This window comes from Trachypithecus francoisi, unplaced genomic scaffold (genome assembly GCF_009764315.1).
Source record: "Trachypithecus francoisi isolate TF-2019V2 unplaced genomic scaffold, Tfra_2.0 Lachesis_group14, whole genome shotgun sequence".
NCBI lineage: Eukaryota > Metazoa > Chordata > Mammalia > Primates > Cercopithecidae > Trachypithecus > Trachypithecus francoisi.
The window spans coordinates 39,540,566-39,562,236 of record NW_022681459.1 but is presented as its reverse complement, the minus strand read 5'-3'; the positions used below and the strand labels follow the sequence as shown (position 1 = coordinate 39,562,236).

The window sequence follows — 21,671 nt, the reverse complement described above, 5'->3', positions numbered from 1 at the left end:
GGGGGTAAAAGGCTCGCTGGCAGCCACAGAGCAGGAGCCCATGCAAGACCACTAGAGGATGTGCAGCTGCTATTCCTAGTAGGTGAGGAAAAGGCAGGAATCTGGCAGCCACGTATGTCAAGAGGCAAAATGGGCCCTGTGCTGGTTTCTGCAGTCCTCTCCAGCCCGCTTCCCTGCTCTTCTTGCTCATTGGCCATGACCCAAGAAACAGCAGCAGCACCACCAGGGATCTTGTTAGAAATGCAGATGCTCAGGCTCCATCCAGCTCTAACCACCAGAACCCTGGGGGCTCAAACACACAGTCAAGTCTGAAAAGGGCTAGAAGCTTTTTTTCCTTCTTTTGTTTTTACCTGGACATCACTGATTGGAAAGCTCTCTATGGCCTGAAAGCCAAGTGCTCTGCAAGGAGTAAATGCTTAAGGGATGGGCATCAAGTGGAAGGAGAAGGCCCCCAAAACAAAGATACATGTCCCATGTACACAAGCTCACAGGCTGGTGAATACAAACGGTAGACCTAGAATGTGCCACATCAAGGCCGAGTCTGTTACCACAGGTACCAGAATGGTGACCACGGCAGAGGGTTCCACAAACTCTGATCAGAGAAGCAGGCGTGAGTGGCAGACAGAGAACACAACTCTGTGTGGCAAGGAGGGAGGACAAGCAGTGGCAGCACAGCAGACAACAGGTGGAAATTCTACATGCAAGGCACTAAATGGGTGAGGAAAGCCTGGGCCGCCCAGGTGGAAGGCACTATCATGATCATCTCTCTCACCCCAGGGACACCTTAAAAGGAGGTAACTGAGCCCCAAAGGGAGGCACCCAGCACAGCTGAGTCACAGAGCTGCAGCCATCCAGCCCACGGGTCCAGGAGAGACTCTCCAACTTCACAATTTCAAAATCAACCCTAGCAGCTAACAATTTCTTAATGCCAAGTGAAGACTAGAATTAGAAACAAACAGAAACCCTATCATCTTCTACCATCATTACTTCATAAAAGAAACCATTTCAATGATTGAAGAGCAGGAAGAACTACTGGCAGTCCTGCACCTATGCAGTTCTCCGGGCCTGGCAAAGGCTCGGCAACTGGCATTAAGGAGCCGCTGCACTGTCTGTACACAACACCGCCTGACCCCCTGGGCTGGGACAAGACTGAGATGACATGCTGAAAGCGAATCCAAAAACACAAAAATTCAACAACAGACACTAAAGATGGGATTTTGATTAGCCAAACAAAGGCTAAAATAGTATCTCCCAGGGATGAAAGGGAAACGGGGATGTTTTTAAACAAGAACAGGACTGTTTCAGAAAGAATAAGAACGTCAAAGCCTATCAGGAAAAAGGTAACACCAAATGCTGGAAAGGCAATAAGGCAACCAGAAGTCTCACATGCTTTGTAATTTTTTTTTTGAGAGACAGTCTTGCTCTGTCACCCAGGCTGGAGTGCAGTGGCAAGATCGCGGCTCACTGCAACCTCTGCCTCCCAGGTTCAAGCAATTCTCCTGCCTCAGCCTCCCGAGTAGCTGGGATTAGAGAGGAGTGCAGTGCGCCATCATACCCAGATAACTTTTGTACTTTTCATAGAGATGGCATTTCACCAACTGGCATTTCACCAGTTGGCTGGTCTCCAACTCCTGGCCTCAAGTGATCTGCCCACCTCAGCCTCCCAAAGTACTGGGATTACAGGCACGAGTCACTGCACCTGGCCAAAAAACTCACATGGTTTAGAAAACTCTTGGCTGCTACAATCTAAAGCTGTGGGCCCAAGGGCTGGGGTGGTGGCCCACGCCTGTAATCTCAGCACTTTGGGAGGCCAAGGTGGGTGGATCGCCTGAGGTCAGGAGTCTGAGACTAGCCTAGCAAACATGGTGAAACCCCGTCTCTACTAAAAATACAAAAATTAGTGGGGCATGGTGGCAGGCTCCTGTAATCCCAGCTATTTGGAAGGCTGAGGCAGGAGAATCACTTGAACCCAGGAGGCGGAGGTTGCAGTGAGCTGAGATTGCACCACTGCACTCCAGCCTGGAGACAAGAGCAAGACTTCGTCTCTAAATAAATAAAGCAAGCAAGCAAGCTAGCCAGCTGTGGGCCCAAAAACTCACCCAAGGTATATGCCAGCAAGAATGCACACGTATGCGCACCAAACAGGCAGGCACACTCATGAAGGCTCAACACTGGAAAACAACTCCTATGGCCACCCTGAGAAGGGGCAGCTGCAGATGGAAGAGACTATGATCCAGCAGTGAACAGGACAGACATTTAGGTTGAACTGTATGAATTTATCTTTTAGGGGTAAAAACACAGCTGATTGCTGATAATTTCACATGATTTGACTTACAAACAACACAGATGAATCTCTCAAATATACTTTTGAGCAAAGATGCCATGGCCAAAAAGACAATTACAGTTCCATTTGCATACTTTCAAAAAAAGCAGGCAGCACTAATCATATGGGTGGAGGCTGAGAGTGACTAAAAGCTTCAGGATACATGAGGGGCTTCCAGGGTTGTGTTTCTCACTCTGGATGCTCGTTACAAGGGCATATCATTTGTAAAGAACTCTTAGAGCTATGCACACTTCTTACATAGGACGTCCTTGAATTCAGTACAGTGCACAGAAACCTTCAGAAGGGAAGCAGAGATCAACTTCATCCTGATCAGCAAGCAGACTCAGTCCAGGCAGCAACCTCTCCTGGACCCCCAACCAATAACAGCAACACGGGAAGCAGAACATTAGCAGGACAGCTGGCAACGCCACAATGTCCAGGATGGAGTGCCCATCCTAGAGGAGGGAGCTCACACAAGCCAGCCAGGAGCCCATCGGAAACAGAGAGACTACTGTAAATCCTTATGAGGAGCAGACTCATGTTTGCTATCTAAAAGACAAAAACCTGATAATTTTTTAAGTTGTCCTAAGGTCCAATTGACTTTTTTTTTTTTTTTTGAGACAGTTTTCCTCTTGTTGCCCAGGCTAGAGTGCGATGGCACAATCTCGGCTCACTGCAACCTCCACCTCCCGGGTTCAAGCAATTCTTCTGCCTCAGCCTCCCGAGTAGCTGGGATTACAAGCACGCACCACTACACCTGGCTAATTTTGTATTTTTAGTAGAGACAGGGTTTCTCCATGTTGGTCAGGCTGACCTGGAACTCTCGACCTCAGGTGATCCGCCGGCCTCCCAAAGTGCTGGGATTACAGGCGTGAGCTACCACACCCAGCCCCAATTGACACTTCTAAAGGAGAAGGGGTTCTGCAAATCCTGAAAGGCAACCTCAGGAGAAACAGGAAATTTGGGAGCACGGCAAGCAAGGTTCAAACAGGACACCAAATAATTCCCAGCAAAAACCTCCAGCAGGTCCTGGTGGCAGCCAGCCAGGGCAGGAGCCAGCTGGGCATATCAAAGGGAGGAAGCCAAGAAGAAAATGGGTGAGGCGCTCAGGGATTTAGAGTCAAAGGAAGCTGCTGGGGAGAAGGAAACAGTCCACTTGTTCCTTCATAAGTAATCAACACACAAACCCCCCATTGCCTCAAATGGCTCAGGAGCTACAGCCAACGATCAAGGATCAAGTTATTTTACTCCAAATAAGGAAAAAAAAAGTTATACATTCGGTATCCATTGGAAGTTTTGTGATTTTTTGGAGACAGGGTCTTGCTCTGTCACCCAGGCTGGAGTGTAATGGCACGATCATAGCTCACTGCAACCTCTAATTTCTGGGCTCAAGGGATCCTCCCGTCTCAGCCTTTTGAGTAGCCGGAACTAAAGGTGCATGCCACAATGCCTAGCCAATTTTTAAAATTTTCTGTAGACACAAGGTCTCACTACGTTTTCCAAGCTGGTCTCAAACTCCTGGGCTCAAGTGATCCTGCTGCCTCAGCCTTCCAAAATGTTGGGATTACAGGTGTGAGCCACTGTACCAGGCCTTAAAAAGCAATTTTTTACAGATAAAATTGGGCAATTGCTATGGAAAATGTTACAATCTATGGCACTGTGCCTGAAAAGCCTCCAAGTGTGATACTTTATAGAGAAGGTCTATCCCGTCCAGTAGGAAACTTGAAAGTGTCTAGCAGAGAAGTGTCCAACAACTCAAAAGAATCAGAGAGGGATTCATTCAGACTTGGGGAGAAAAATGCTCACAAAGTTTCACTGCACTTCTAAACTGAGTCTCAGTGGTGCATCAAGGAACTGGATTTAGAGACAGAAAACAAAATAAACTGGCACTTCTCTGCCTCAAGAAGCATAGCTTGGGGGTGAAAAGTCAGCTACTTAGATGGCAGCAAAAACAAAACCCAGAAAACCACCCAAATGCTCACTGCCAGTAGGACAGGTGATGATGTGTGGATAGTGCCACCCTGGACACTGAAACGGAGAATGGGAACACAGGAACTGCTGCTCCTGGTGTCCCAAGAGTGCAGGGCACCCGGCTCCCAGCGAACTCAGTCAAAATCATTCGCAGTTTCAGGATCCAGACAAAGGTGGGAAACTGACAAAACCCAGAGGATGGCTGACCCACAATTCAGAAGATTGTTGGCTTCTAGAGGGAAGTGGGGATAAGCGCATGGGCTGTCCCAGGAACTTGGGAGGCTATTTCCTACGTGGCCACAAGGGAACAACTGTGTCTCACTCAGTGGGACACCCACAATTCAACCAATAGTGAGTTTACCACTACCTATCTCTCTGTTCTTTAAGACTGTGCACACAGGGATATACAAGTAATTTACCTTTTTTAGTTTGTTTGTTTTGAGTCTTGCTCTGTTGCCCAGGCTGGAGTGCAGTGGCAAGATCTCGGCTCACTGAGACCTCTGCCGCCTGGGTTCAAGCGATTGTCCTGCCTCAACCTCTCAAGTAGCTGGGATTACAGGCATCCGTCACCACACCAGGCTAATTTTTGTAGTAGATACGGGGTTTCACCATCTTGGCCAGGCTGGTCTTGAACTCCTGACATCGTGATCCACCTGCCTCGTCCTCCCAAAGTGCTGGGATTACAGGCGTGAGCTACTGTGCCCAGCCTATTTCCACCTCTGTAAATAACTTCTTAGAGTTCAATGGCTAAGTCTACTAAGGAAGCTGAGCCTGCTCTGTGCAGAAGTCTCAAAAGAAAGGAACGTCGGGTGCAGTGGTTCATGCCTCTAATCTGAGCACTCTGGGAGGCTGAGGCAGGAGGATCGCTTGAGTCCAGGTGTTCAAGACCAGACTGGGCAATAGGGCGAGACCCTGTCTCATTGAGAAAAAAAAGAAAGAGAGAGAAAAGAAAGAGGAAAAAAAAAAGAGGAAAGAGACTTTCCTGGTACAGGGAGGAGCTAAATTCCAATCCACAGAGAAGCCAAGAGGCTAAAGCTGAGGTGCACTCACAGAGCACCCCCCTTTCACCGCCTGAGAGGTCACCTGGTCCACAGCCGTCAAATGCAGCAGGGCCACACACTTGGGCAGCTATAACAATGCACAAATGAGGGCTTTGGCAGGCTCAGTTCCCACAAGAGATAACCCAGAAAATATCACCCTGTCCTAATCATACAAAGCAAAACAACCTGGGGCCTCCACACCTAGGGTGGCAGGCAACTCAAAAGAAGTTGTCCAGGAGGGAGAAATCCCAGGAAACCTCCCAAGGTCTATAGGGGAAAGAAGGGCAGAATCAGAGCCACTCTAAGAGAAAATATCAGCATCTAGAACACAATCACCCCTCTGCAACCCCTCCAGCCAACCCTCACCTAGTCCCTGTATCCTCCGATTCAGAGTCCAATAACTCTGAGTTATCTTTCTCAAACACCCATCTCATCAAGCCACTCCCCTGCTTAAAGCTTTCAATGGGCCAGGCGTGGTATCTCACGTCTGTAATCCCAGCACTTGGGGAAGCTGAGGCGGGCAGATCACCTGAGGTCTGGAGTTTGAGCCCAGCCTGACCAACATGGAGAAACCCCATCTCTACTAAAAATACAAAATTAGCTGAGCATGGTGGCGCACGCCCATAATCCCACCTACTCGGGAGGCTGAGGCAGGAGAATCGCTTGAACCTGGGAAGCGGAAGTTGCAGTGAGCCGAGATCGCACCACTGCACTCTAGCCTGGGCAATGAGAGCGAAACTATCTCAAAAAAAAAAAAAAAAGCTTTCAATAAATTTCTGATGCCTGGAATAAAGTCCATGCTCAGGCCTGGCATGCAAAGCACTTCCCACAGGGGTATCAGGCCCACCTCATCCCTTCCACAGACACACCTGAGAGCTCCTGCAGGCTGTACCCTACTCCGGGAAGAGCCTGCCCCCACACGACTCCCTCCTCAGTGAAGCCAGAACTGCCTCTGTTGTCTCCCCGCTCCCAACGTCAGCACCAGCTGCCAAGCCGCTTCCCTCCTGTCTACCACCGACCAGCCTACAGACCAGTACCCAAAGTTAGACCCTTTGTCCCAAGCAGCCACAGCACCGGGCATGCAGCAGGCACTCATAAACATTCATTAGGTGAGCAAATGCTGGTCAGAGCCAAGGCTGAGAAGAGATAGAGTGAAACAATATGTGAAAGATAAGGAGGTACGTGGTGAAGAGGGAAATGCCTAGCACCCTCCTTGCCACTGGTTCTAAAATTGTGTTGTTTACATTCTTAAATTAGACAGGACTCCTAAAGAGCATCTGCTTATGTGGCTTCTATGTTACTGTTTTGTGGAGTTTTTTCTGAGACAGGGTCCTGCTCTGTCACCTGGGCTGAAGTGCAGTGGTACAATCATAGCTCACTGCAACCTCGAGCTCCTGGCCTCAAGCCATTCTGCAGCCTCAGCCTCCCAAAGTGCTGGGATTACAGGTGTGAGTCACTGCATCCGGGCTGTTGCAGTATTTGATGTTACCATGTATTACAGTAGTAACCCCTTATTCAGTTTCACTTTCCTCAGCTTGTTATCCTTGGTCAACTGCAGGTAGAAAATAGGTGAGTAAATATGTTAAAGGAAAGAGCATATCCAGCCAGGCACGGTGGCTCACACCTGTTACCCCCTAGTACTTTGGGAGGCCGAGGCGGGCGGATCGCCTGAGGTCGGGAGTTCAAGACCAGCCTGACCAACATGGAGAAACCCTGTCTTTACCAAAAATACAAAATTGGCCAGGCGTGGTGGCACATACCTACAATCCCAGCTACTAGGGAGGAAGAGGCAAGAGAATCGCTTGAACCTGGGAAGCGGAGGTTGCAGTGAGCCGAGATTGTGCCATTGCACTCCAGCCTGGGCAACAAGAGTGAAACTCTGTCTCAAAAAAAAAAAAAAAAAGGGAAAGAGCATATCCACATAACTTTTATAACATATTGTTATAACTGTCCTATTTTATTATTTCCTCGCTACGCTTAATTCATGAATTAAATTTTAGCACATGCACGTATGTATAGAAAAAACATCACATATAGGGTTCAGCACTACCCATGGTTCCAGGCCTCCGATGGAGGTTTTGGAACATACCCCCACAGGTAAAGAGAGACTACTTTACACATCACTGTTCTACTTACTATATTAGAAAAGCAAATTTTTTTTTAAAAGGCTGAGAACAGTGGCTCACGCCTGTAATCCCAGTACTTTGGGAGGCCGAGGCGGGTGGATACCTGAGGTCAGGAGTTCGAGACCAACCTGGCCAACATGGTGAAACCCCATCTCTACTAAAAATACAAAAAATTAGCCAGGCGTGGTGATGGGTGCCTGTAATCTCAGCAACTTGGGAGGCTGAAGCAGGAGAAAGGCTTTACCCCAGGGGAGGGTGGGGGGTGGAGGCTGCAGTGAGCCGAGATCGTGCCATTGCACTCCAGCCTGGGCAACAAGAGCGAAACTCTGTTTAAAAAAAAAAAAAAAAAATAGGCCGGACGCAGTGGCTCACGCCTGTAATCCTAGCACTTTGGGAGGCCGAGGTGGGTGGATCACCTGAGGCCAGGAGTTTGAGACCAGCCTGGCCAACAAGGTAAAATACAAAAAATTAGCCAAATGTATTGGTGCGCACCTCTAATCCCAGCTATTGGTGAGGCTGAGGCAGCAGAATCACTTGAACCTAGGGAAGCGGAGATTGCAGTGAGCTGAGATCATGCCATTGCACTCCAGCCTGGGCAACAAGAGCAAAACTTCCTCTCTTTTTTTTTTTTCGAGACGGAGTCTCGCTCTGTCGCCCAGGCTGGAGTGCAGTGGCCGGATCTCAGCTCACTGCAAGCTCCGCCTCCCGGGTTCCCGCCATTCTCCTGCCTCAGCCTCCCAAGTAGCTGGGACTACAGGCGCCCGCCAACGCGCCCGGCTAGTTTTTTGTATTTTTTTAGTAGAGACGGGGTTTCACCGTATTAGCCAGGATGGTCTCGATCTCCTGACCTCGTGATCCGCCCGTCTCGGCCTCCCAAAGTGCTGGGATTACAGAACTTCCTCTCAAAAAAAAAAAAAAAAAAATAGGCCGAGCACTGTGGCTCACGCTTGTAATCCCAGCACTTGGGAGGCTGAAGCAGGAGAAAGGCTTTACCCCAGGGGAGGGTGGGGGGTGGAGGCTGCAGTGAGCCGAGATCGTGCCATTGCACTCCAGCCTGGGCAACAAGAGCGAAACTCTGTTTAAAAAAAAAAAAAAAAAATAGGCCGGACGCAGTGGCTCACGCCTGTAATCCTAGCACTTTGGGAGGCCGAGGGGGTGGATCACCTGAGGCCAGGAGTTTGAGACCAGCCTGGCCAACAAGGTAAAATACAAAAATTAGCCAAATGTATTGGTGCGCACCTCTAATCCCAGCTATTGGTGAGGCTGAGGCAGCAGAATCACTTGAACCTAGGGAAGCGGAGATTGCAGTGAGCTGAGATCATGCCATTGCACTCCAGCCTGGGCAACAAGAGCAAAACTTCCTCTCTTTTTTTTTTTTTCGAGACGGAGTCTCGCTCTGTCGCCCAGGCTGGAGTGCAGTGGCCGGATCTCAGCTCACTGCAAGCTCCGCCTCCCGGTTCCCGCCATTCTCCTGCCTCAGCCTCCCAGTAGCTGGGACTACAGGCGCCCGCCAACGCGCCCGGCTAGTTTTTTGTATTTTTTTAGTAGAGACGGGGTTTCACCGTATTAGCCAGGATGGTCTCGATCTCCTGACCTCGTGATCCGCCCGTCTCGGCCTCCCAAAGTGCTGGGATTACAGAACTTCCTCTCAAAAAAAAAAAAAAAAATAGGCCGAGCACTGTGGCTCACGCTTGTAATCCCAGCACTTTGGGAGGCTGAGGCGGGCGGATCACGAGGTCAGGAGATCGAGACCATCCTGGCTAACACGGATGTCTCTACTAAAAATACAAAAAATTAGCCAGGCGTGGTGGCGGGCGCCTGTAGCCCCCGCCCTTGTAGTCCTGTAGTCCTACTCAGGAGGCTAAGGCTAAGGCAGGAGAACGGCATGAACCTGGGAGGCGGAGCTTGCAGTGAACCGAGATCATGCCACTGCACTCCAGCCTGGGAGAGAGAGTGAGACTCCATCTCAAAAAATATATAAATAAATTAATTAAATTAAAATTTTAAAAAATACAAAAATTAGCTGGGCATGGTAACAGGTGCCTGTAATCCCAGCTACTCAGGAGGCTGAGGTAGAAGAATCCCTTGAACCCAGGAGGCAGAGGTTGCAGTGAGGCGAGATCGCACCACTGCCCTCCAGCCTAGGTGATAGAGTGACACTCTATCTCAAATAAAAAAAAAAAAAAAAAAAGGGCCGAGCATGGTGGTTCACACTTGCAATCCCAGCACTCTGGGAGGCCAAGGCGGGCAGATCACGAGGTCAAGAGATCCACACCATCCTGGCCAACAGGTGAAACCCCATCTCTACTAAAAAATATATATATACATATACAAAAATTAGCTGGGTGTGTAGCTACCCGGGAGGCTGAGGCAGGAGAATCACTTGAACCCAGGAGGTGAGTGTTGCAGTGAGCAGAGATCGTGCCACTGCACTATAGCTTGGCGACAGAGCAAGACTCCATCTCAAAAACAAAAAAAAAAGATAGCGTTGCTTTACACTTTTATAAATCTCTTTAATGTCTGGTCTAACAGAAGTAGCTGGATTCTATCTCCTGCATTCAGTCTGTTAGGATATGTGGTTTTGATTAAAGTCTTTCAAGAAATTTGGCCTTACACAGAAAAAAGAAAGGAGTATTTTAATAACTTTTTCAGATAACCGTGTATCTATTCTTCATTGATATTACACTAAAGCTTGACAAATGAGTTTTTTAAAAGTTGCTATGGGCCAGGCGCAGTGGCTCCCACCTGTAATCCCAGCACTTTGGGGGGCCGAGGCAGGCGGATCACCTGAGGTCAGGAGTTTGAGACCAGCCTGGCTAATGTGGTGAAACCCCGTCTCTACTAAAAATACAACAATTAGCCAGGTGTGGTGGCAGATGCCTGTAATCCCAGATACTCGGGAGGCTGAGGCAGGAGAACTGCACCACTGTACTCCAGCCTGGGCAACAGAGTGAGACCCCATTTCAAGGAAAAAACAAAAGTTGCTATGTAGGCCAGGTGCAGTGGCTCACGTCTGTAATCCCAGCACTTTGGGAGGCCAAGGCGGGCGATCACAAGGTCAGGAGTTCGAGACCAGCCTGAACAATATGGAGAAGCCCAGTCTCTACCAAAAATATAAAAATTAGCCAGGCGTGGTGGCACGAACCTATAATCTCAGCTACTTCGGAGGCTGAGGCAGTAGAATTGCTTGAACCTGGGAAGCAGAGGTTGCAGTGAGCCAAGATTGTGCCACTACACTCCAGCCTGGGCAAGAGAGAGACTCCATCTCAAAAAAACAAAGTTGCTAAGTAGGCTGGGCGCAGTGGCTCAACACCTGTAATCCCAACACTTTAGGAGGTCGTGGTAGGAGGATTGGCTGAGCCTAGGAGTTCAAGATCAGGGAGACCCCGCCTCTAAAAAAAAAAAAAAAAAAAAAAATAGCTGGGTGTGGGCATGACTGTGGTCCTAACTACTCGGGAGGCTTAGGCAGAAGGATCATTTGAGCCCAGAAGGTGAGGCTGCACTAAGCCGTGATTACATCATCACTGCACTCCAGCCTAGGCAACTGAGGGAGATCCTATCACCAAAAAAAACAGAAAAAACAAAAAAAATGTTTTAAAGCCTCATGCCAGGCATGGTGGCTAATGCCTGTAATCCCAGCACTTTGGGAGGCCAGGGCGGTCGGATCACCTGAGATCAGAAGTTCAAGACCAGTCTGGCCAACATGGCAAAACCCAGACTCTATTAAAAATATAAAAAATTAACCAGGCACAGTGGTGGGTGCCTGTAATCCCAGCTACTTGGGAGGCTGAGGCACGAGCATGACTTGAACCCGGGAGGTGGAGGTTGCAGCGAACTGAGATCATACCACTGCACTCCAGCCTAGGCAACAGCGAGACTCCATCTCAAAAAAATGCCTCATGTGGCTGGGCGCGGTGGCTCTAGCCTGTAATCTCAGCATTTTGGGAGGCCGAGACGGGCGGATCACGAGGTCAGGAGATCGAGACCATCCTGGCTAACACAGTGAAACCTCGTCTCTACTAAAAAAAAATACAAAAAAAAAAAAAAAAGCCTCATGTATCCTTCCTATTTCATCACACAGAAAAGTAAAAAGATGTGTAATTAAAGGTCTAGATTTAATATTCAGTCATCTGTACTGCCTCCCCTGGACGTGTGTAGAACTGGTGGGTCTCAGCTCCCAGGGCTGGCTCACAGTGGGGAACACAACTCTGGCAGTGCAAGTGTCCACCCAGGGCAGGGGCCAGCAATTTTTTTTTTTTTTTTTTTTTTTTTTGAGATAGGAGTCTCACTCTGTCACCCAGGCTGGAGTGCAGTGGCAAAATCTTGGCTCACTGCAATCTCTGCCTCCCAGGTTCAAGTCATTCTCCTGCCTCAGCCTCCTGAGTAGCTAGGACTACAGGCATGTGCCACCACACGTGGCTAATTTTTGTTTTTAGGGGAGGAAGGGTTTCACCATATTGGCCAGGTTGGTCTGGAACTCCGGACCTCAGATGATCCACCCGCCTTGGCCTTCCAAAGTGCTGGGACTACAGGCGTGAGCCACCCCGTCCGACCTCGTAACTTTTAAATATACTGAAAAAGGCATTGGGGATCCCCGGGGTCTGCAAACAACTTTGAGTCTAACAACTCATTTATAGGCAAGGAGAATGAGGCCTGGAGAGGTTAAGAGACTGGCCCACAGAGGAAGCAGGAGTCATCTTTCCACAAAACTAAAGTTCCCCAAAAGCTGAAATCTTGGACAAGGGGCCTACTGCCAAACCTGAGAGTAACAAATTTCAGCAAATAAAAGGAAGTGACATTTCCAATGGCATCCTCGAATACTCTAAGAGGCAGTGCTGGCAGAATCCATCAATAGGCCTCCAGAGGCCTGCCTCTAAGCCAGCAACGCTGCTGAGAGCGGCACTGCCCCTGCAGGGTGTGTGACCAGGACCCTGCTGGGGCCCTGCACCTGGAAGCAGAGGGGGTCGGTGGGGGAGGGGTGCTACCAGGAAGCAAGATGTGCATGCTGCCTGCTGGGGGCATGAAGTCAAAGTCCCCTCCTGCCCAAAGCAGCTAAGCCAGCCCTGCTGCCTTATCAGCATCAACACATGCCTGGAATGTGAGACTTTGGTAACAACCCTCTCCCTTCGGCCAGCACGGGGCTGACGCCTGGTCCCTGGGATCTGGTTCACAGTCAGAGGACAACCACCTTGAAGCACCAGAACCCATACCCCCAGTCCATCTACCAGAAGACAACCTACCAAGAGTCACCCAGAGGAGCAACCCTGCCTGCGTCCCCACACCACCAAGGGCACCTCATTTGTCCACACTCAAAGAATCTCAAGAGCTCAGCTCTGGTCCCTGCAACGTCCAGACCATCCCCCACATGGCTCTCCTGGAGGTGTTCGGCAAAGGCGCAGGATGCCGTGGGGCAGAAGATTCCCACATACCTGACAGTAAGGAGCTGCGTGTGACTGGAAGGATGAAGACGACCCAGAGAATGCTCTCTGGCCCCTGGTCCTTGGGGAGGAGCAGGGGACCTGCAGGGGACCACCTTCCCATTCTGGGAGCCAGACTCCCTGGCTTTATCCAGAGCAGCCATCCCACTACCCCACTCAAAATGAAAATCTCAGCTGCCCTCCAGCCCAAGCACTGCACAGAGTAAGGAGTCCTCACTCACAAATGTGTCCAAGGCTTTCACACACTTCACCTGGAGCTCCTCCATCCACTCTCTAGACGTACGACTCTTTAACTTCTCTGAGCCACTTGTACAATGAGGACTGACAAAATGATGAGGACCACTGGGCGCGGTGGCTCAAGCCTGTAATCCGAGCACTTTGGGAGGCCGAGACAGGCGGATCACGAGGTCAGGAGATCGAGACCATCCTGGCTAACACAGTGAAATCCCGTCTCTACTAAAAAATACAAAAAACTAGCCGGGCGAGGTGGCGGGCGCCTGTAGTCCCAGCTACTCGGGAGGCTGAGGCAGGAGAATGGCATAAACCCGGGAAGCGGAGCTTGCAGTGAGCTGAGATCCGGCCACTGCACTACAGCCTGGGCGACAGAGCGAGACTCCGTCTCAAAAAAAAAAAAAAAAAAAAAAAAGATGAGAACCACACTGGTGTGTTCTGATAACTGAATCGGGTGTAAAATGCCCACTGCCAGGCTGAACCCAGGAACGAGCCCAGGATGAGTGCTTACCTCTTCACCACTACCTTCCTGGCCTGTCGGAACTCCGTGGGGACCATCCTCCTCCCATCTTCCAAGCCAAGTTCCCTGGTACCAGCCAGACAGAAACTATAACAGCAGCTGCTTCCACAAAGGGGAAGGGCCATGGGGTCCCGGAGACGGCTGGAGTGAAGGGGCACAAGACCTAGGGCAGGAATCCATCCCCAGATCACTCACTCAGGACAGGACTACCTAGGCCCAGCTACCAAGATGTGCACCACCCTTCCTTCTCAGCCCCTTTTCCCATCTCCTCTACTGCCCCTGGCCAGGATGTTGTCCCTTCTCTAAAAGGCAAGACGTCCTACCCAGGATGCTGACCAGAACCACACCCAAGGGCCTTACCTGTCCCCTCACATGATAGGCTGCTCCTAGCTGGCAGGAGCTGTCTTATAGCCTCTCTCCCTCAAATACAAACGAAACCCCAGAACAACCCATTGTTCTGCTCCAACAAAGGGGGCCAGGCCTAGCCAGGCCCTACCTGAAGCTCTGCCTCCTGTCCTGTCCCCCCTCTCCAGTCCCCTCCCACTCTTCCTTCTCTGCCCCTATTAGTGGCCTCATATACCTTGCCCAGATAACACAGCCCAGGAAACCAACCTCAGGGACAAACCTCTTCTCTTCCAGGGAGAAGAAGGCAGAGGTCCCAGGAGTCCCAGAGGCTCCCATTATTGGCCACCTCCGCTCAACCCAAACTGCACTATGTGAGGCCCCACCAGACTACATACAGGCCAACAAGAGCCCAAGAATGCAGCCAGGAAAGCAGGCCAGGCAGACTCCAAAAGCCCATGCTATAGGGTTAGTAGGACCCACCTCCAGAGGACCTCCCAGGAGAAGCCCCCAGTGCACAAGGTCTAGGTTCCTCCTGCTGTTCACCCTTTGTGCCCAGTAACTACCCAAGAATCAGCATGACTGATTCTACCAATTCATTCACTGGGGAACTGCTGACCCCGCCAGGTCCTCGGAGTAAAGCAGTTAGTAAGCACCGCAGGTAAAAGCGCGGGCTGCTCGGGCTACTCATCCTTCGGCCTGTGGATTCTATTATCAACAAAGACGCATCACCTGCTAGAGAAGCGGTTCTCAAACTCTGCTGCACACCAGGTTCACTTCAAATGCTTCGGAAAAAGCTAGTGCCTTGGGCCCACCCCAGAGACAGGTATAGCCTAAGGTGAGAACCAGGGCACCAGCAGGCAGGCCTCTGCCAGGCAGCATGAGCAACAGCATGTACTGGGTGAATATGCAGCCTACACTCATCACCCAGAAAAGCCCCACTGTGTCCACACAAGGACAAGTCACCAAAGTCCCAGGCCCCACTCTCCCTTCTCCCTTACTTTGTGAATGAGGGCTCACCAACAGCTTACCATCTCCCGAGTGCTGCGGCCTCACCTCCCGCACTGCAGCAGGGGTGAGAGGGCTGCAAAGGCCATGCAACAGATCCTCCCCCTCAAAGGGGCTCAGGCCTCAGTGTGGTAATGGGAGTGGCCCCTTCCCACACTTGCCAGAGAGAACCCACCCACCCAGAGGAATGAAGCCGAAGCCCAAGCCGCAGGGCAACAGCCCAGGACGGCAGGGGACAAGTCTGTACAGCAGCCACACCCCTGCCAGAGCCAGGAGCTCTTCCATTTCCATAGCAGGCCAGCTCTCACCTGGAAGCACCCACCTAACCAAACCCAATCCCTGCCTTCTTTTAGTCACACTGGGAACTGCCACAGGAAGGCTGGGGACTCCACACACTCCCTCCTCACCACACCCCGTGTGTGATCACCCCTAAACAGAGAACATGCACCTAAGATCCTACGATGCGCCACCCACCTCACAAAAAACAGCTGCCTCTAGGTTAGAGGCATCTGGCTGACCCATCCCTGTTCCCTCTCACCATCAGAAGAACCTCAAGTCCCCCTGTTCTAACACTGAGGCTGCACTCCCACTCTCCACCCACTAACATTACCACAGAAAGAAAAAAGAAAGAAACAAAGAAAGAAACAGGAAAATAGAATAGTCAGAAGGAGGGCATCCCCAAAGCCTGGCCACCTTCCCGAGGGTCCCAAGCAGTTTCTTAGGGTCCCTCTCCCCACTCAGTGCTGCCACACCCCTCTCAGGCAGTCTGGCCCTTCCCTCCTGAACTGTGGCGGGCTGGAACCAGCTCCCAGCCTTCCCTCCCTTATCAAGCTCACTGGGGGCCCACACACAGCTCCCACCCCCACCAGCTTTTCTTGCTTTGCCACTCCCAGCTAAAACTGGGCTCAAGGCAAGCAAGCCTGCAGTCCCTCAGTCCCTCGGGCCCAGTCCCTCCTCAGAGCCCTCCCCCCGCCCAGGTCCCTAACCCTTAGGGCAAGGCCCCTCCCAGCAGGAAGCGAACCCTGGCGGTGCCAGGCAGAGTCAAACTGGAAGGGCTGGTTCAGAAGCCCCTAAATGGGAGCCAGGACCTCTCTTAGGGAGGGGGCTTTCAGCCCCACTCCTCCCTAGTGGGATCTCAAATCTCTCCAGACACCACACTATATGGGCCTCCACAGGCAGTGGAGTCAACGGCACTTACCCTCCAGCCCCCAAGCAAGCTACTGAACTTCCAAAAGCAGCTCCTTCACGCCTCTAGAGGAGACCAGACCGCGTGCTGAACTGCAAGCGCCTCTATCACTCCACCCAGGCAAGTCTGTGAGCGCCAGAAAGCAGGGGCCAACAAGATTTGGTCTTAACCAAGGGGGCCAGGCACTAAGTTTGTGCTCAGAAAATGTGGCGGAATGAATAAAAAGCTTGAAAAAGAGCCGCATACATGCCTGGCTGGCAGTGGGGTCTTCCAAGCAGGCTTCCCAGCTCACACAGTATCTGTGGGTCCACGTCCTCAGTGCTCTCCAGCTGTCTCCCCTGCCACCCTCTACCCTACCACTGCCTTTTAAAACCCAGCAGCAGTCACTTCCTGGTTAAAACCCCTCCCCTCCAGGCCAACCCAACCCACATGGCATCCAGGGCTCTCAGCCAGCCCACAGCCGGCTCCTCCCACACCACCGCTATGCCCTCTGCGCTCCGCTAGATGCCAGCCCTTATCACCCCATCTTATAATCATTTGTTGAGTGTCTAAATTCCCTAGGCTGAGCTCCAGAAAACAGTGATACATGAATGTAAACTCAAGTTCTGTTCCCATTGTAGAAACGAGGCAGGAGACTCAATCACTGCCCAAGGTCACAACGGGAGTAAATGGCAGAGCCAGCAATGCACTACAGACTTTGCGACCAAGTCCAGTTCCCCTCTCACTGCCCCACGGTAGTCCCTCCTCGGCCAGGCTCAGAGGAGACAAGAGGGGAGGAACCTAATTTGTTCTTTCTTCCCGTGGTGGAAGCTGCCTCCCAGGCCAGCAAGAGCAGCCCAGGAAGAAGCACCCCACTCTCCCAGGGATCAGGTACTGGGGGCAGCAGGCAAGACAAGGTATGGGGTGGGGCTGACTGCTCAAGGCCAACAGACCAAGCAATAAGGTTGGAACCACAAGTCCCCTGGGTAAACTGAACTTTATTCCTTCCTCACGGCTCTCACTCTCCAGAACTGCCCCGCCAGCTCTTCTCCAGGGGCTAGCTGCTGATTAAATGGCACTTCCCCCACCCCTCAGATCTAACCCCGCAAACAATAAGGACTTGAGGAAGGCAGCAGGCTATCAGCTCAATAATGCAAAACCCTGTTGCTCCTCGTCCACAACAGCTGACTTCAAGTGGTCGGGAGGCTGCGCTTATTAACAAAATGAGAAATCTGATCTACGGAAAGAAAACACTACGTGAGGATTAATCCAGGACTGCAGCTTGTGGAGAAGGCTGGGCTGCTGGCCAAGACCGAGGATCGAGGATGGGATCGTGCCTACCTGTCCCCAGAGCAGGTATCATGCAGCACAACAGGACTCATCAGGACTCATCACCCCTGCCCCACCTGCGCCTTCTCTTCTCCTTCCAGCAACTTCACAATCATTTCGGTTTTGCTTTAATGAAAGGCCTGACTCCCTCGGGCTGCTTCTTCCTCTACACAGAGCCAGCAACCAGAGGGAGATTTTTCTTTTCAGGAATCGGTCGTAAAAGCTCAGTGACTAATCTACAAGTTCCAACAACTGGCAGAAAAACACCGCAGGGAGAGGTTGCTGGGCACACAGCAGCACTCAGAGCCAACTGGCCAGAAAAGCTGGGCTACAGGCACTCTACAACCTCCCTCCCCCAACCCGACACTGGCCTGCCGACCCACCTGAGAGCTCTGACCTCCCAAGGCAGGCAGCTGGGGAGCCTCTTCCCAGCCTTCCAAGTCTATTGCTTGTCCTGTGGGACCCAGAGATCTTCACAATTTCAATGGCACAAGACGGAACGTTCACTTCCAGGCAACAATTCTGGGCCACAGGACTCAGTTCAGCCCCCAAGCATCAGACTCCCAGCCCTGTTCTTGGTGTTCAGAACCCACTAAACCAGCAGTCTCGCCACACAGTTTTGTCTCCAGAGGCCAGCTCATCTGTTTTTCAGACTACTACAACAACCCTGCTCCACCAAGCATGCACACTCTCCTTGCCACAGGGCTCCAGACCAACTACATGGCCTGTGCTCCTGAAAATGTCTGCTTGAAGGCCCAGGGAGTCCAGACACTGGCAGATGAGAATGGAGGAAAAGAAGCAAAGCCAGAAACCAGGAAGCAATAAATGCTAGACCCAGAAAGGCCCTAGGTTTGAGTGACCCAGCTCCATCCCTCCATCCTGGATCCTTGAAGGACAGCCTCGAGTTCACCCTAGGAGCTCCCAAGGCCCCCCAACTACCTGCCAGCTCTTCGACAGCACAAGAGACACAGCAATCCCCACATCAGTCAACAACCCACCGCCACAGGATTCCTATGGGCAAGGCTCTGCCCCTCCCCCCAGCACATATGTCAGAGGGGTGGCTTCCCTGGGTTACACCCCTCCTGCTGCTGGGGGAGTGGGGGGTCGGGAACATAGCTTTCCAGATGTGCTTGGCAACTCCTACTAGAAAAGACTAGGGGTGCAGGGGATAGAAGGCATGGATAAATAACTTTAACGCCGCTCCAACCCATCCGGCTCAGCATTGGGCTCCCTTACACAGGCAGTCCCAGGCAGTTCTGGGTGGGGCCGTTGGGAGCATTATCTGGCCTCATTCCCTCCTCTCCGCAAGTCACTGCCCCCCAGGGAGAGGCATTCCCCCCCACCACGCACACACCCAGGCCTGTGTGAATATGAACCATCTTGGAAGATAAACAGAGAGTGACAAGCTGGGGCCCCTCAGCCCCCTCCCTCAGCCAGCCGGTCCCTTCCCCCTGCCAGCCGACCCCCTCCCCCAAGCCCATCTCTCTTCCTGCCAAGCGGCTGCCTACAGGAGAGGTCTGGGGGCAGGGCAGCGAGCCCACCAGCCGCAGAGCCTGGCCCTCTGGGAGCGGCCCCTCCAGGCAGGTCCGCCCCTGGCCCTGCCGTGGCCAGTCTTCCCCCGGGGAGGAGGCAAGAGGAAAGGAGACCGCAGGCAGTGCAAGACCGCAGTTCTGGAAATCGCAAAATCCTCCAGCGAGGGGGCGGCCGCGGGCGCAGGGCCGTTTGCATAATGGGAGCCCTCCCGCCTGTCAGGCAGCGCAGCTCGCCCGACGCTGTTCGGATTAGATTGCTAATGAAAAGGCACAAAGAGCCGGCGCCCGCTCGCCCGCCGACCCCCGCTCCGCAGACCCGCGCCTCCTGGGCCTGGCGCGGCCCCGTGGGCTTTGTGCCCCGGGTGCCCCACCGCCCGCGCCCCTCCGGGTATCCGGCCCACAAAGCCCGGGCCTGCCAGGGGTCCCGCGTGCGCCCCCGCCCTGGCCCGCCAGACGCGAGCGCGTCCCCCACGCGCGCAGTCCCACGTCGCCCGGGCGCGCGCGCGCCCACGCCCCTCTCTCCGGGGACGCGCCCGGCTCGCGGCCCCCGCCCGCGCCCCGCGACCCCCGCCCCCCAAGGCCGCCCCTCACCTCGTGTGCGTCGGCGGCGGCGCTCCGCCCGCCGGCCGGCCGGCCCTACCAGCGGCCCTTGTCCTCAGCGCCCGGCTCGCGCCGCACGCGTCCGCCCCGTCCGTCTGCCGCCGGCCCGGCTCCGCTCCCCGCCCAGCGCGCCCCGAGCGCCGCTCACAGCCGCCCGCCCAGCGCCATCTTGGAAGCTTGTGACGTCGGCGCCGCCCGCTCACCCCTGACCCACATCTGAATGGGCGAGCAGCGGGGCGGGGCCAGGGGGCGCTAGGGGGCGGGGCCTGCGAACCGGGGCGGGCCCTGCGGGGGCGGGGCCGGCGCCGGCGCCGGCAAGCGGTCCGAGTACTAGGCGGGGCGGGCTGCCGGGGTCCGGCGCCGTGGGGGAGGGGAGCGCGGGAGGAGCCGGGGACCCAGACCCCGGACATCTAACCGGATCCCGACCTCAAGCGCCAGGGCAGGACCGCGAACTCGCCCCCGAAATACGCGGGCCGCATACCCGCCCCCGGGACAGGGACCTTGGCCCCCCCACAGGCTGACGCCCACCCCCTCAAACTCAGATGGACTTACTCCGTTTTAGCCTTACCCTGACTCCTAGGATCCCCGAATTAGGGACCTCTATCGGCCTACGCGCCCCCTCCCCGACCCCCTTGCGACCCCTGCTCGACGCTCCTTGCGGTTGCGCGAGGCTCAAAGGCGCAGCCAGCAGTGACTGCAAGCTCGGGGGTCTGGGCTCCTGGGGAGGCCCGGGCTGGTTGGGTGCAAAGAGAAGGGGCGCCCCTTCCCTGACACCAGCGCCCCTCGGGCCCCCGCGCGCGCACCCCGCGTGCCCTACCTGCTCCGAAGGCGCGGAGGACCCAGCGCGCTGCGCTCAGCCAGCCCCTTCCGGTGGCCGCAGGCCCCAGGGGTCAAGCGCCTGCCCGAGCCGGCCCACCAGGACCCGGGCTCCCGGCCGCCATACAGATGGCCTTCCCAGGGGCTGGGCTGGCCTGAGCCTCCACTGCTTCTCTAGGGAGCTACTTAATGGACCTCTCTCTACTTTGAACACCAAACAAAGGACCACACCACTATCGAGGTCGCCCAAGTCCAAGAGGAGCACAGGTCTGCCTTACAGGGAAGTTGTGCTCCAGCTCCAGTCAAGATTAAAAGCCAGTTCCAATAACCCTTTGCCAAGCTGATTATGCAACCTTTCTTTCCTAATCGACGTATAGGTTTAGTGTCATGCTAACAACATTTCTTAGGCTTCACAAAATTCTTAGTTCACCTGGGAAACTAAATAGTCGAAAATAGCTATCGTTTTCCCCCCTTGGAAACAAAAGCAAGCATGAAGGTAGACTTGCCCTAACAGATGTCAAAAGAAATTGTAAAGCTACCGCAGGCATTTCAGTGTGGTACGGAACAAGAAATAGAATAGAAAGCCTAGAAACATCCTAGAAATGGTAAGAACACAATAGATGAAAAAGGAAATATCAAACATCTGTGAAGAAAAAAAAGAGCTATCAAACATCCTTGAAGAAGAAAAGGAATATTCCACAAATAGAGCCCAGCAGAGGACTCACTATTTGAAGGAACGACTGAAAAAAAAAAAAGTCAACCATTCTGCTAACCCAAGACATATAAATTAAAACTATAAGAAGCTGGGTTTTCTACTAAACAAATTAAAAATCAGTTTCAAATGATAACCTTCAAACACAGGGTCTGGTAGGTAATCACTCTTATCAGTCTTATACTGTTGGAAGCACATAAATCGCCTCAAAATTCCTGGACATGAGTTTGGCGGCATGAGCCAAAAGTTTTTTTGTTTGTTTGTTTTGTTTTGTTTCTTGACACTCGGAGTCTCACTCTGTTGCCCAGGCTGGAGTGTAGCCTCAAACTCCTGGGATCAAGTGATCCTCCTGCCTCTCAAAATGCTGGAATTACAGGCTAAGCCAACGCACCTGGCCCCAAAAATATTTTAAAATAATTATACCCTCTCAGACCAGTATTCCAGGATTCTGTTCTGGGGAAATTAACCACGTTTACAGACCACGTACTTATTATCTGTCTCTCTACCCCTAAGTAAGT

The 21,671-nt window shown here is 52.7% G+C and overlaps 1 protein-coding gene across 2 annotated transcripts in view; it reads right to left on the bottom strand.

The window, feature by feature from the left end:
• Positions 1-19,822, bottom strand: part of HIC2 (HIC ZBTB transcriptional repressor 2) — a 36,693-nt gene extending 16,871 nt beyond the window's left edge. The window contains exon 1 of one of the 2 annotated variants that reach the window (XM_033234051.1): positions 19,617-19,822. The gene's annotated coding sequence lies outside the window, so the exon portion shown is untranslated. Of the gene's footprint in view, positions 1-16,431; positions 18,796-19,616 lie in introns of those variants that run through there. The other variant, XM_033234052.1, reaches the window with a different exon arrangement.
• Positions 19,823-21,671: the final 1,849 nt, after the last annotated feature.